The sequence below is a fragment of the Natator depressus genome, chromosome 12 (genome assembly GCF_965152275.1).
Source record: "Natator depressus isolate rNatDep1 chromosome 12, rNatDep2.hap1, whole genome shotgun sequence".
NCBI classification, from domain to species: domain Eukaryota; kingdom Metazoa; phylum Chordata; order Testudines; family Cheloniidae; genus Natator; species Natator depressus.
The window spans coordinates 16448992-16464794 of NC_134245.1; the positions used below are offsets into that span (position 1 = coordinate 16448992).

The 15803-nt window shown below is 39.1% G+C and overlaps 1 long non-coding RNA gene across 1 annotated transcript in view; it reads right to left on the reverse strand.

The window, feature by feature from the left end:
* LOC141996536 (uncharacterized) overlaps positions 1 to 15803 on the reverse strand; it is a 63078-nt gene that overhangs the window by 40966 nt on the left and 6309 nt on the right. The window contains exon 2 of the long non-coding RNA XR_012641560.1: positions 10073 to 10115. This is a non-coding gene — a long non-coding RNA (uncharacterized LOC141996536). The remainder of the gene's footprint in view (positions 1 to 10072; positions 10116 to 15803) is intronic.

Genomic DNA, 15803 nt, shown 5'->3' on the forward strand with positions numbered 1-15803 from the left:
CACACAAAGGTTTTGTGGGGTTGAGTGGGCTGTGTCAAGAAATGGGCTTTTTTGAAAATTAAACTTGTCACAAAAAATTGTTGACTATCAAATTGTTCTGTTTTTCACAAGACTTATAGCAACATCATTTTGGTATTGTTTTCAAAATTAGAAAAAAAAATCATTTACTAACATCTCAGTTTTCAGTAAGAAAAGGTGGTTGTCAGTGTAGCTGTCAGGGGCAGGTAAAAGAAATTCATTTGGGGTGACTCAAAACAAAAGTGTTTGAAAATTTTCAAAGTCTTGAAAAAACTTTAGTTTCATGTTGACTGAAATGTTTGTTTTGATCTTGAAATTTTAAAAATATTTAATTTTTTTACAAAACAAATTTAGGGAAATTCGAAAACAAAATGTCTTTCCAAAATGGAAAGACAAATTGTTTCATTTTAGAAATGTTTTTTTTTTCTGTTCTTTTCAAAGTCATAAATTGTTTCAGTTAAATCCATATCTGAATTTTTTGGGCAAAAAATTAATTCAACTCCAGCTTTCAATAACTAGTCATTTTGTACTGATTTTTAAAATAAGTTTGATAAAGGCTTTGATAAGCTTTCTATTAAAATATTGCAGAAAATATAGTGAAATAAACAGAAAATAAATGCATTTGGAACCTACTGCAATGGAAACAACTTTCAAATATAACTTTTTTTTCCCTGCTAAATTATTTTTCCACTTTTTGATTGACTCTGCTCATTGCCTAGACTGACGGTCTGTCAGTGTATGTATTAATAAAAGCATCAGTGAAATACTTGTAAGGGCTTACAATGAAAGTACATATGCACAGTTCACTGCAATTTGAAATTCACAATGGAGACAGCCAGCACAAGGGTTATGTTCCACATAAGTCTTCAAAACAGGGCTCATGTGAGATATAAGTAGTACATACTTCTTCTCTTTATGCTCTGGTGAATTATCCCCTGTAGTGAACAGGCTTCAGAGGGTACAAGAGAATACTTATAGGTAGCTACAGAATAAAACTGATAAAAATGTCTGAAGATTAAGTCTTACACCTAAGTCTATTTTAAAATATCAGGCATGAAGCCACAGTATGTTGGAAATTTTTTTTAAAAAGTCTACATTACATATTGCATGAGAAGTGTTTACTTACAGATAATGGAGAAATTCACACACTTACTAAGTAAAATGATATTCTCTACATAAAAAAGCATTTTATGGTTAAGGTTTCTTTATAAATTTCTCATTTGTCATTATTTGTATCTTTTAATTATGTAGCCATTCATTCTTTACCCATATCAAGTTCAAACTGGAACATTCAACCGGAAGCTCACCACTAGAGCTGGTTGAACTTTATCTTTCTTTTCTGTGAACAATTTTGCAAATGTAAAAAATGTTTTCATTTTGAAGTTTTCAAGACAGAAATATTTTGGAATTTACAAATTATTTCCTGGCTTCTGAAAACCAAAATGTTCCAGTTACCCAAAATTTTCCAATCTACATTGATACAGAGCTGCAATAAGTGTATTAAGTATTCATATGCACAGTCATCCAATCATGGAGTCAGGAAAACACCACATGACAACATGGGATCACCTGTATTCAAAACGTTACAGAGTGGCTAACTAAAAATTAAAATAATTTTAAAAACACTAAAAATAATTTTAACATAATTTTTAAAAAGTGAAAAATAATGCACAAAAACATTTTTTTAGACATTCAGTGAAGTCACCAAGGTATAGAAAGGATGTAGAGAAACTAGAAAAGATCCAGACGTGCGTGACAAAGATGATCAAAGGGATGGAATGCAAGCCATATGGGCAAAAGCTGAAGGAATTGGGTATGTTTAGTTTGCAAAAGAGGACATTAAGGGGGGACATGACAATGGTCTTCAAATACTTGAAAGGCTGCCATAAAAAAAGATAGAGAAAAAATTGTTCTGTCTTGCCACAGAAGGCAGGACAAGAGGCAGTGGGTTCAAACTGCAGCATAGCAAACAAATTAGATCTCCAGGAAAAACTTTCTAACTGTAAGAACAGTAGGACAATGGAACCAACTGCCTAGGGAGGTCATGGAAGCTCCTTCACTGGAGATTTTCAAAAGGAGGCTGGATAGCCACCAGTCTTGGATGGTTTGACACAACAAATTCTTCATCTTGGCAGGGGATCAGACTAGAAGACCCTTGCAGTTGCTTCTAAAACTATGGTTCTAAGGTAGCATTGCATGATTCCAGTTTTATCAAACTCGAGTCCCATTCCCTTGTCTGTGTGGTGCTGTGTTTGACTTTTGTACAAAATTATAGATAAAAATATTTGATATGCTATTATTAAATGCTAAGAGTCGGACCACAAGCCACAAAAGCAAGTTGACTCATGGATTGTCTACAGAGGGATACTCAGCAAAGTTATGACAAATTAATTAACGTGTGAAGTTAAAGTGCATTCAACCCCTATGTGGATGTTCTCATTCAGAAGTAAAGTGGCTTCGAAGGATAAGCTATAGCAAACCAAAGTTACTTAGTTAATTTGTCTTAACTTTTCTGAGTGTCCTTATGTAGACATCCCCTCAGTTCAACTAGAAGTTCCCCAGTGACGCTGCACTGATCCGATGGACTGGAGCCCATTTAGGGCTGTATACTATCCTTCCTCCGCATATGGAATTTCCTTTGATGTCAATGGTAATTGTGTGAGTTGATCCACAGTACTTTGGTGTCTAAACTAATCAAGGTTAGGAGGCTCCTGCAATATCTAGATACACAGCAGGAAGAAGAGGCTCAGAGATAATACTGAATTCCCTTGCTTTTGTACCTTTGATGTTATTTTAATCTAGTTTTGGTAGGGGATTTCTTTCATTAGCCAGTTTGGTTTTTACATTAATAAAATGAATGTTATAAAAGGCAAGCCACTAGTTCTTTCTTAAAAGTGGTGCTGTTTACTTAGTTATGTTGGTACAAAAAGTCCTCACACTAATCACAGATTCTTAACTGTTTAGGGAATTGAATAATTACAATTATTATTTATATCCAGTAGTGCCCAGAATATGCTACGTACTATACAATCACATAGAAAGGCATAGGACACATCCTGAACATGTCCATTAAAAACAGAGGATCCATACCAATTTTACACCAGCAGAGAATTTGATCCTAATATAGCCAAGCATTCCAATAGAAAATATAGATTTAGTTTTAGAAATCTTTAAAGCCATATATTCTGGACTTTTTCATATATACAACAGAGACATAACAGATCACAACTGCTCCTAGAAAGCTAAGATTTAGAGATATGTTAGTACATTTATAGAGAATGAAGTTTAGACCTAGCACTTGCTGGAAAGGTGTTGACAGTGTTTCAAAACCAGTTACAGAGGCAAAGGGATAAAGAGTTGTCCAAATCTAAAAATGTACCCACAAATGCAAATAGAAAAAACAAAGGATGTGGTATATATTATGTTTACTAGCCCTTTATTATGAATTTCAGTCCCTCTTTAACACTTAAATGATTGGATTCAGTCCCCAAATATGCACAATAACATTAATAGAACACCTTTTTATGTCATCTTTCAATAAAATATCTAATTTGTGCAAAGAAAACATTTACTAATGCCCCCTGCTGCTGTTTTTTCCTCTCTCCATTTTCTTTGGATTCTTCTAGCTAAAAACATAGTCCCTACAAACTTTACAGAGAGAACTTCTCAGTCTCTTTTGAAATGTTAAAAATAAACACACAGTCTTTCAGGAAAGCCCAACTTAGCTAGGCCAATTGTAGCTGATGGGACCATTAAGTTCTGTTAGCTGCTTCTATTCCCCAGTGCTGCCAGCCTGCCACAGGAGATTGGGCACAGGAAGAAGCCGCTAGCCTTGCTCCTGAGTCACGTTCAGCTGCACGTCTCTCCATCTCCTTACACCCTCCCACTGTAACATACAATAATTTAAAAGGTGACTGGATAGAGTAATGGGGAATGGTGGGAAAGAGATGTGAGTGGACATTGAGGGGTGAGATTCTGAGGGGTTTAGGGTGCAGGTGTATGGGATGGAAGCAAGGGAGACTTTCAAGGCCATGTATGGGGAGGCACGAGGAAAGATTGCCATGGTGGTAGCATGCGGGACATCAGGGCTCAGCAAGGGGACATAACTCTCACTGTTGATAGGGATTGTATCTGTGTGATTACCAACATTGGTAAAGACTTGCTAAAAAAAAAAAAAAAAAAAAAACCTGGGAAATTCCCCCAAACAGAAAACTTTGTTAAAAGCATGTTAAGGTTGCTCACATGCTTGTATCAACACCACAAATAGCCAGAAAATCACTAAGTCACCACCCTGAAATAATAAATTTTCCCTTTGCCACATCACCCATGAAGGCTCAATTTAAATGTGTACCACAAATTAAAAAAACATAGTAAGAGAACCAAAAAAGTGCCACCGTGGCTAAACAACAAAGTAAAAGAAGCAGTGAGAGACAAAAAGTCATCCTTTAAAAAGTGGAAGTTAAATCGTAGTGAGGAAAATAGAAAGGAGCATAAACTCTGGCAAATGAGGTGTAAAAATATATGTAGGAAGGCCAAAAAAGAATTTGAAGAACAACTAGCCAAACACTCAAAAACTAATAGCAAATTTTTTTTAAGTACATCAAAAGCATGAAGCCTGCTAAACAACCAGTGTGGCTACTGGATGATCAAGATGCTAAAGTAGCACTCAAGGACGATAAGGCCATTGTGAACAAACTAAATGAATTCTTCATGGCTGAGGATGTGAGGGAGATTACCAAACCTGAGCCATTCTTTTTAGGTGACTTTGAGGAACTGTTCCAGATTGAGGTCCTAGGACCAAATGGTATTCACCCAAGAGTTCTGAAGGAACTCAAATATGAAATTGCAGAACAACTAACTGTTGTTTGTAATCTATTTAAAAAGGGCTCCAGAGGGGATCCCAGCAATTACAGGCCAGTAAGCCTAACTTCAGTACCAGGCAAACTGGTTGAAACTACAGTAAAGAACAAAATTGTTAGACACATAGATGAAAAAAATTTGTTGGGGAAGAGTCAACATGGTTTTTGTAAAGGGAAATCATGCCTCACCAATCTATTAGAATTCTTTGAGGGGGGTCAACAAGCATGTGGACAAGGGGGATCCAGCAGATATAGTGTACTTATGTTTTCAGAAAGCCTTTGGCAAGGTCCCTCACCAAATGCTCTTAAGCAAAGTAAGCTGTCATGGGATAAGAGGGAAGGTCCTCTCATGGATTGGTAACTGGTTAAAAGACAGGAAACAAAAAGTAGGAATAAATGGTCAGTTTTCAGAATGGAGAGAGATAAATAGTGGTGTCCCACAGGGGTCTGTACTGGGCCCAGTCCTATTCAATATATTCATAAATGATCTGGAAAAGGGATAAACACAGAGGTGCCAAAATTTGCAGATTATACAAAACTACTCGAGATAGGTAAGTCCCAGGCAGACTGCAAAGAGCTACAAAAGGATGTCACACAACTGGGTGACTGGGCAACAAAATGGCAGATGAAATTGAATGTTAATAAATGCAAAGCAATGCACATTGGAAAACATAATCCCAACTATACATATAAAATGATGGGGTCTAAATTAGCTGTTATCACTCAAGAAAAATCTTGGAGTCATTGTGGATAATTGTCTGAAAACATCCACTCAATGTGCAGCAGCAGTCAAAAAAGCGAACAGAATGTTAGGAATCATTAAGAAAGTGATAGATAATATGAGAGAAAATATCATATTGCCTCTATATAAATCCATGGTACACCCACATCTTGAATACTGCGTGCAGATATGGTCGCCCCATCTCAAAAAGATATATTCGAATTGGAAAAGGTTCAGAAAAGTGCAACAAAAATTATTAGGGGTATGGAACGGCTTCTATATGAGAGGAGATTAATAAGACTGGGACTTTTCAGCTTGGAAAAGAGATGGCTAAGGGGAAATATGATAGAGGTCTATAAAATTATGGCTGGTGTGGAGAAAGTAAATAAGGAAGTGTTATTTACTCCTCATAACACAGGAACTATCTGTTCTGATAATTCCCTCTGGGGCACCTGGCATTGGCCACTGTTGGAAGACAGGATACTGGGTAGATGGACCATTGGTCTGATCCACTATGGCCATTCTTATATATTAAACCAGAATGTATAGGTCTTCTATCTTTCCCCTTCTCACAAAACGTGCAACCTTACTTTCAGCCACAAACATCAGCTATTGAGGGGGAAGGGGCAGGAAGCCGCCATACTTATTCAACATCACTTTAGTTAATACTATTACAAAAGAATGGTGAGCACGAATACAAACCATTCCCATTTAAAAACAAAAAACAGAACACCGACAATTCCTTCCCATCATTACTCACAACACACTTGAACATAATCATCATCAACGGAAAAGCTGCACCATACTCTAGTCATTTACTAACAAACACCAAACAACATTCCTAACAATCCAAACCCATCCATGTTTGAACACCCTCCATGTGGTGGAATTCAAGTCTGGATGGAGAGAGGAATCATCTGAGTAGTAGATATGGGTGAGGTTACGTGGCAAAGGTACAATCTATAACCACGATTCAAGGGTTGGGCAAAGGCTTAACTAATGATTTCCTGGCTTTTCTCATGCTTGTGTTGCTTGTAAATGCACACTTCAGCAACCTGTCTGTGGCCCCTAGTTTCGCAGGGCAGGGGAGAAAATGTGGAACAGCAGCTGTACTTCAAAAGCCACATGGGTTTCAGATTATTTTGTTCCCCTTCATACATTTTAATACTAGAAAGGAACATATGGCCCATTGTCTGGACATTTTCAAGCCTAAATTTTTGTTTGATTATTTTCATCCAACTACTCCTAGTTACAAGTCCTTGTAATACTGTGAACACGTATTCTCCTTCCTTTATATTTATACCCTCCAATTAGTTGTAGGCAGTTATGTTCCTTCTTAGTCGTTGTATAGTGAAGCTATGCACATCTAGTTCTTTTTCTAATGCTTTTTAATCATGTTTTTGGTTCTTACCTGAATTTTCTCTAATTTGACAAAATGTTGCTGATTTTAAGGTGTCTAGAGAAGCAAACCGTATTGTAGGTACAATCTCACTGCTATATGGAGAAGTCCTTTCTATTCACGTTCTTATATCATCATGCTATTTAAATATGTCAAGCAATGTAACTTGCATCACCAACACCTTCCTGACACCATGACATTGTGCGTCTGCATAGGCAATCCAAATATCACCTCACTTTTTAAAAATCATATCACACTGTAAGCACATCTTCAATTTGCTATCCATTTTTATGCTTTGACTGAAATTCACACCAGCGCAGAGAGCCTGCATAAGGTGTATGCGCTTAACATAAAGCTTATGTTAGACACAGTGCCTTGGTGATGTCGGTTCTTTGTACTGTGATGAATTTCACTTTGTGTGGACTGGACAAATACCCATGTTATATATATTCCTTGGGCACATCTTGGCCACCCAGTCATACCTTCTATTTATGTGGAGAAACCAGTTCACCTGAGTCAAAGACAGCTCAAGACAGCTTGCGATCCTTTCAAAACTCCAACAAACAAATGGAATACAGAATCTCCTCATATGCTGGTTGAGTGGAATCTAAAAGTCTCATAATTTATACATTTTAAACAGTCAGGGTTTTCTCTCCCCCCCCACCAGTAAATGGATAACAGGAAACAGACAATGCTCCTTAACTTTTCTTTAATCTTCCTCACTAGTGAAGTGAAAAAAATCAAACGATAATTGTCTGGATGATCTCATTATTGTCAACAAAACTGAAACCTTGAAGTCCACATACACTGAAATGCTGATACATTAAACAAAAAAGAGAACTGTGCTTACATGTTGTTCAATAAATAAATAAGAGCTATAGAGAGCTCTGTGATGAATGAGCACCCTGGGAGGGCTTCAGCTTGTCAGAATTATACAGTGACATTAATCACAATATAACAGGATTGCTGCAGGCTTCCAGCACAAAGTCCTCATTATATCTTAAAAACAAAAAGAAACTTCTAACCCCTTGAAAGTGGAATTCTAACTAACAGCCTTTTTCAGCAGAAAACAAAACTCAGAAATAAACTGGCCTTCAACACATGGAGGATCACATAAACAGTGGAAAGTTATCAATCTAGTTATATCGTCCAACCAAGTTATTCATCAGCAGGCCTGACTAGGCCTTGGAACCATTTTCTTCAGCTGCTCAGCAAGATGTGCACTACAAGTCATTTATATTAGTAACTGGAGAGTCTCAAATAGGTTCAGGTCAGTCTGGATATTTACTTATGCCCTCCAACTATGTGAAGTACCAAGGATTAGATCAATATGAGTTAAGGATACTTAAGTACCTCATGGGATAAGACCCTAGAAGTTCAGCTCCTTGTTCAAACTGTATCCATACTCACCAAACCTGCAAAACTGGGGTAGAAATCTTCTACAGGAGATCTTCTCTATTTGATTCACAGGGAATTCCTGCTTCTGGTCAGTTCAGAAATCTCACAGCGTTCCTTAAAGCCTGAACAACAGCTGCTTGGAAATTTTTAGACTAAACGCTTTTCTGATGAAAAATGGAAAAATTCACTGTTTTTCTTTCCTACTTACTGACCAAATTTGGCCAAATCCCAACATCGCAAAAGGGGCACAGGAATTTAGTAATGTAAACAACTCCTAAAAGTTCTCTGAATTTTTTTCAATCTTCCAAAAGATGTTAAGGCTTGGATGGAGTTTGGGGCAATAATTGAGTCAGACTTAGTTCTATCCAAACTAGTTCATCTGTAGATTATGTTTACATCAGCATTTTTTCCCCCCACAATTCCTACAGATGTAGTTCCACAGAAGGAGGCTATATTGTAGACCATGTCCAGGTGTTACTACCGCCTCCTCTAACCCAACTTCCTCCTGAGCATTCTCTTCACTACAAATTCCATTAATACCACCATCTGTGGAATTATACCTTTTGAGAATTGTGTCTGAAAAAAATTAAAGCTAGATTTTTCATAAGAACTCAGGTCCTATTGAGGCACCAAAATAGGTAGCTAGATTTTTCAAAAGTTCCGTATGTTGGGTTGCTGAGCTCTACTGAAAGTCTTGTTCCAGTTGTGGGTGCTGAGCATATGAATATCCTGATCCTAGTGTAGACAAAGCTTAAATGCCATTGAGCTTTCTCTTTCCCAGAGAGCTTTAATTCCATTTAAGGAGATCAAAGAACTAGCAGTGCACCGCTGTGGAGTGAAATTTTTCTTCCACACCTGCAGATCCTCCTCCTTAGGCTTATTGCCTTCATAACCAAAATAGCCATTTTTAAAAAAAATTGGTCCAGTTGGGGTCTTCCCTTCTTTGATGAAAGGATTCCAAAGGTTCCAAAGCTAGGTCACAGTCCCACCAGCTGATCCGTGTGGGTGCTGGGTTCCATCCACAGGGATCTGCTTGCGTAACTGTCTCAAGTGAGTTACTGTGTGTGCATGTCTAATAAAAATATAGAATACCTTCAATGTTCTTACTTTCAAGTAAATTATTATAAGTTGCAGTTTGAGATCCTTCGAGGAAAAGCACCAAATGAGTGCAAAATATTGATATTTCTCAATGATAGGCAGATTTGCATTTGAGAGCAAAAGAAAAGAGACAGATTCCAGAGTGCATTACCTACTGATAATTTTAATAGAAGCCACTATATTAGATTTGAGCAGACTGAAGGTGGCTCACTGATAGCCCTTTATGGCAATTGATTCAGCTGAGCACATGATATCCAGCAAGCAAAAGAGGCTTCTTTGCAAAGAACAAATTTATTAAACTTGTAGAGAAGGCGGAAAATATTAATAGCAGTTGTTGCTCACATCTCAGAGTATTCTCACAGGTGTGTTTTGGCCACAGTTTTCACACAGAAAATTAAAATAAATAAATAAACAAATCCCAAACTATGTCAACCTTTGGAAATTAGAGATGAGTGAATCCCAGTCTAACTACTCATGCAAAAGGAAAACCCATGAGCTATTAGCACAATTCCTTGCTTTGATTAATAAAGCATAGAAAGAGACAGGAAATGCAGAGAATTCCACCAAGAAAGGACTCACCCACAGAAGTTTAACGATGAGGGTGCACCAGCTACTCTCCCATCTGTAACACAGAGAATGTTTTCAGCAAAATCAGCAGTGATTCAATTCTACAATGAAAGCCAAGTTTCCCCCTCTAGTTCGCTAATACAATGGCTAAACTTTTTCACACATTCGGTGAGTGTTAGGTCTTTGGATTTGCACTTCAGATTGTGTGTTGCAGTCACAGCAACATGTGTTGTTTCATATTTTGTTCCTAATTTTTCTAATTTCTTAGCACTTAACTCTTATCACATATGCTGTAATGATGTTTCCCAGATCCCCATTGAAGTAATGGCTTTGACTGTACATTTGAAACATTATTCGCAAGACATTTTTTCAACAGCTGTTTTATGTTATACTGCTGGAAGAAGCAAGCTCATGAATGGCATTTAATATTAGTGTTTTAATCTCAGAATAGCAAGAGAGAATTACAGTTACTCCTCACCTTTGTGACTAAGCATGGGGATATTAAGCCTAGTTTGCGACAATTCCTGAAGAGGGCAAAAGGGAGCCTCCAAACACGTTTTACATTCAGATCCACCATGTGCGTGTGTGAGCAGATAGCGTGAGCAACCTTCGTGTTTAGTCATGTTGAATTATGTTATATTAGAAAACAACACCAAAGTCAGTCATTAGTGGAGTGTATCACGTCAACAGTCAATCTAAATTAGATCATTTCATGACACTTCTCCTGGTGGTATTATCTTCCTGGATTTGTCTATGTAAAAGGATAATGCACACTGTGTGTTGGCGGTAGGGCGGTGGGGAAGATTATCTGAAGTTTCAAACAGCACTATGTTAAAGTGCACGAGGGAATATTTAACACACACCAGCAGGGTCCGCAAGAACCAACTAATGGGCAACACGTTAGTGTACTTCAGATATCACACCTCCATAGTGCACATCACCCCACTAGACAAACCCCTAGATGCAGTACTTTGTAAAGGTCTCCAAGGCCCAGATCCTCAAAGCTATTTCCATGGAAGTTAGGTACCTAAAGACTTACGAGGATCTGGTCTAAGACCCTTTTACTATTCTGGAATTTGATACATACCTGTGAACTGAGGACCTGATTTCCAGAAGTGAACACCCACTGAGATCAATGGAGCGGTGAGGACTCAGCACTTCTGAAAATCAGACCCTTTACGCAAAAAATAAAAAACAAACAAACAATGGTATAAAATCTTGGGCCAAATGCTGCCCTCAGCTGTAGCACAACTCCTTTGATTTCCATAAGGTGAAAGTGGAGTGCAGAAAGTCACTCAGTGACTATTGACGTCTCTGTACTGTTCTCAGCACACACCACAGACTTCTCTCTATTGCAATTTGGTGTAAGCGGGTGGAATGGTTCAGCAACAAATGACAGTCTTAGCCAGCACAGTCTGTTGCTCAACAGTTATTCTTGAGGGTTAGAGTATGGTGTTTACACGAAGAAAATAAGGCAGCTCAGTATACCAAGGAAAGCCCCACAGCTAATGGGTCAACCTTGCCCTACAATTCTGGCAGCCTGACCATCTCAGGGCATGTCTACACTGCAGCTCGGCATGTCGTTTCCAGCTCCAGCAGACATACCTGTGCTAGCTGTGATGGAACTAGCAGGTTAAAAATAGAAGTGCAGCTGCAGCAGTGGGAGACGCTCGCCACCCTGACTACACGACTAAGTTTTTGGATGGGATCGTACTCAAGGAAGCTAGCCCATCCTACCACTTGTACTGTGGCAGCTATATTTTCATTTTTAGTGCACTAGCTCAGCTGGGAATTACACCGCCAGTCTACGTGTAGGCATACCTTCAAAGGCAGTCTCCCCCTTGGAGCTCCCAAGCACCCACTCTCAGAGACCTTCCCCAGAACAAGGGAAAAGAGGGGGCAGAGCTGGAGTTCATTCCCCATCAGGGATGTGGTAGTGCCCCGAAGCTCCATTACACATGTTTTTTTTAAACGTGCCCCTGCCTATGATAGTAGTAGCAGCTACTTTTAAGACAGGATTTTGCCTGCTTGGTTTCTCCCATAACGGGAAGAAGGCCTTGTAAGAAATCTATTTTTCCTAGGAACGCCCATTTAATACTAGCTGTGAGTAAAATAATCCCTCTTGCTCCCCCTCAGCCATATCAAGAGAGCAGCTGTTAACTCTGTTTACTCCGAGGATGCTCTCTTTCAACACTCAGCTCCCCACTCTGTACTGGGAATTCCTCTCTTGTGTGTGTGTGGGTGTTATGGATGGGGTTAAGAAAGGCAGCCCTCTTTTTCCCCCCTCTTATTTCTTTTAATTTGCTGTAACACGTTAACTTTACAACCCTCCCCAGAGCAGAAACGAAGCCACTCTTTCCTCTTTCATTCCCTGGTGAAGAGGTGCACTGATTAACTGCATAGTGCAGCGTGGCTTCAGTTCAGCTAAAGGTGGGAAGTATTAACATCTCCCAATGCAAGATTAACTTTAATTCATTCAAATTTCTCTTTCCTTCCACAGCTCATGAAAGCAGATGTTCTTACCTAACTTGAGCCAGAAGGAAGCAGTTGTTCCTCCTCCCATTTGCTCCAAGCAAGGAACTGAATCACTTAGCTTCTTCCTGTTAATTGTTACTATCAGGACCATGCCAGCCCTACTGGGGCTAATTTGAGGAGATGCAAGTAAACAATTATTAGTTCTCAGGCAGAGAGGCAATGTGGATATTCTGCCATATGAAATCTCTGCAGCAGAAGCGAATAGCTTTTCCTCTGGCAGGAGCTTAAAGAGGATAGAGGGGAGGAAATATGACTCCAGTAAAACCTCCAGAAGCTGCAGTCAATACGTTTTGATATTTAGGATATTCATTTATAATAAATATTTTTGTTTAAGCTATTTTACCTGTTTTCTCTGAGTCATTGGTTTGCGTGCATGGACCAAGTTACACATCCCAGCAATAAATGGTATAATAATAATTAATAACAATAATTAATAATAATAAAGTTAAAGTTCATGAAAGAATCACTCAATCAATCAGGAAAACTTTATCTGGTAAAGCCAGTAACGTGAAAATTGACTCTGAAATAGAGTGCCCTTTCTTGCAATCCTCACCCAAACAAAATCTCAGTTGAGGTGGACAGGAGCATTGCCTGATAAGCAAAGTCAGACTGTATCCCCAAAATCAGATGATTCAACTATGCGAAAGTATGGTATTTACTCTCTCTCTCTGCAGAATGGCCACCATGTTTCTTCACTTATCTTTGCTAAATTTCCTTGAAAGAGTTATTTCCAACTTTATCATTTAGCTCAGACTTTTTCCCTTAATGGAACATCCACAGACTAACTGGTGCCATAACCAGTTGGTAATATGTGAATAGAGGACTCTCCCGAATGCGCATCAGTTCCAGCAATTCATGCCAAAAAGGCATTTGATCATGTAGAATGGAATTTTCTTTAGGCAGTGCTGAGATGGATGGGCTTTGACACAAGCTTCACAAAATGGATTAAGACTTTTTGCAATAATCTGCAAGCATGTGTGATCACCAAAAAAACAAAATCCTCCCTCTAAGAAAACAAGAGCCTCTAAGGCAGGACTGTCCCCATTCTCTGTCTCTAAGCTTCTTATATGAGCAGCTATTAATGTGCAATAATAATCATTTACATACAGCTAATACAGAGCATAAAACACTAATGGAAGGGTTCTAATAATTCTAATAAGCAAGAATGTGCAAGTTTAGTTTAATCCTCTTCCCTCCTTGTCCATATATTTAAGATTCCTGCTCCAGTTCCCTTGCAGTGATCATGCTAAAGATAAAGTAACCAGGGTCTTGTATATAGATGAAAATGTTGCCCTGCTGATGCTATTCTGTTTCACACATAAAATCCTGACACTCCCATCAGTGACACTATAAAAAGAGAAGCAGTTTTGGAGAGTTTTCTGGATGTGGGATGTATATTTGTAAATTTGAACTCCTGGTCTCTCATGTTACTCTAATTATAATGTAACTGTTGCTTCCAGTATATACAAATATATTTAGAGATGTAGGTAGATAAAATTACTTCTTCCACTTGTAAATTACATCATGCATCCTTATTGCCAGGAATCAAAATGGCCCCAACTAGAGGACTTACTGCATTGAATGAGTAGTTAAAAAAAAGAATGTTCTGTTATAATTTTAACATCTATGAAATTCTCCAGCTATATTTCTTACACCTCCTCTGTAAAGTTACTCAACAAAAATAATGAGCAGCCATTATGGTTTTTGCATATTCATTGTCAGGTTCAGTACAGCCAACCCAATGTTCAAACAGGCACCTTTCAAGCACATCCCACTCATGCACTAGGATGCTTAAATCAGCATCCAGACAGGTTATACAGGTTCTTCTATCACACTCATCACTGTAGTATCTGAGTGCCTTCCAATAGTGCAATAAGCCACATGAAACACATCTGTCACATGTTGTTTGTTCTCTCATCCTTTCCCCAGATCAGAAGCATGTGTGGTGGTGTTTCCATGTCTGCCTAACAGCCAATCAGTGTATCCAAACATGGAGTTTGGATGGCTTTTACAAGGCCCATTTTTGAAAACTAGACTAATAGTCTATGGGAAAAGAAGCAATTCAGTTTCTCATATGCAAGTGAACCTTAGGCTGAATAATCGAAGGAACCCATTGTCATCAGGTTAAAAAGTGAAGCTTCACACCCATGCTAAATCGATGTAATCAGACCACATATTTTCTTGGATCAAAATGCTTCTTAATGGCCGAGACGGAATTACAGAGGCAAAATAAAATACAAATAAAAAACCTGCACTAGCCTGCAGTGTAACTCCTAATCCTGTGGTTCCCTTTAATAGTTTTAGTCCTTCTTTGCAATGAATTGGCAGATCAGCTACATACACAGTTTCCCTCCGTGTTGCAGCAGAGGAGCTGACGCATGTGGCTTTCCCTCTGTCCATTCGGTTTCTCTCCGTTCTCAGGCTGTTTTGTCCTTTTGGCCTTGTTTCCCCTCCCTTTTTGCATTCTGTCTCATATTTTTTTCTGCTTTATTTTCTTCGTTTTCTTACTCCCTCATTCTCGCAGCCCCTGGTAAGAGGGAGGGGTGAATGCCCCCTCCGTGACTCCAGAAGGCTGGGCTGCATGTGCACTCGTGGCGAAGCTGAGTACTACAGAAGAGCATCCTGAGCCATTGGGCTACTGGCTGAGCCCACACTCCTGCTCCTGTGTCTGGCGGCACTAGAGGCTACTGCCGGAGAAGACAGGTGCCGCCTTTCAAGGAGCTACATGACACTTTACCTGCAGCTGTCAGTGAATGTTTGAAGGGGAAGACAGGGTGGATCTACTGGCAGATGGCTCCCTGTTCCCATCATTCCTCTCTGCTTCCTGTTCCTGGGGTGGGGTCCAGCAGAGGGGCAGCACAAGAACAGGTACCCGGCTGCCTGCTCAACACTGTCCCCCAGTAGCCAAAAGGCAGAACTGCAGGCAAATGCCTACAACTCAGCCAAGTGTGTAAGATTCAGACTGAGGTGTGGCAATGCACGACAACGCCGCCAAATGCATGCGTGTCAAATGAGGGCCATGCCATCTGGCAGCCCTGTAGGACCCCAATCTACTCTGAGTACTATAATACAAACAGAAATAAAAACAGAACTTTGTTCAGAGTTAGGAGAAATGGTCTCTTTGCATACTCTACCCCTTCAGATTAAAGATGACAACACTTCTTTCACTCATCCAAAAAGTCCTGCAACAAAAACAGGGCGGATGACA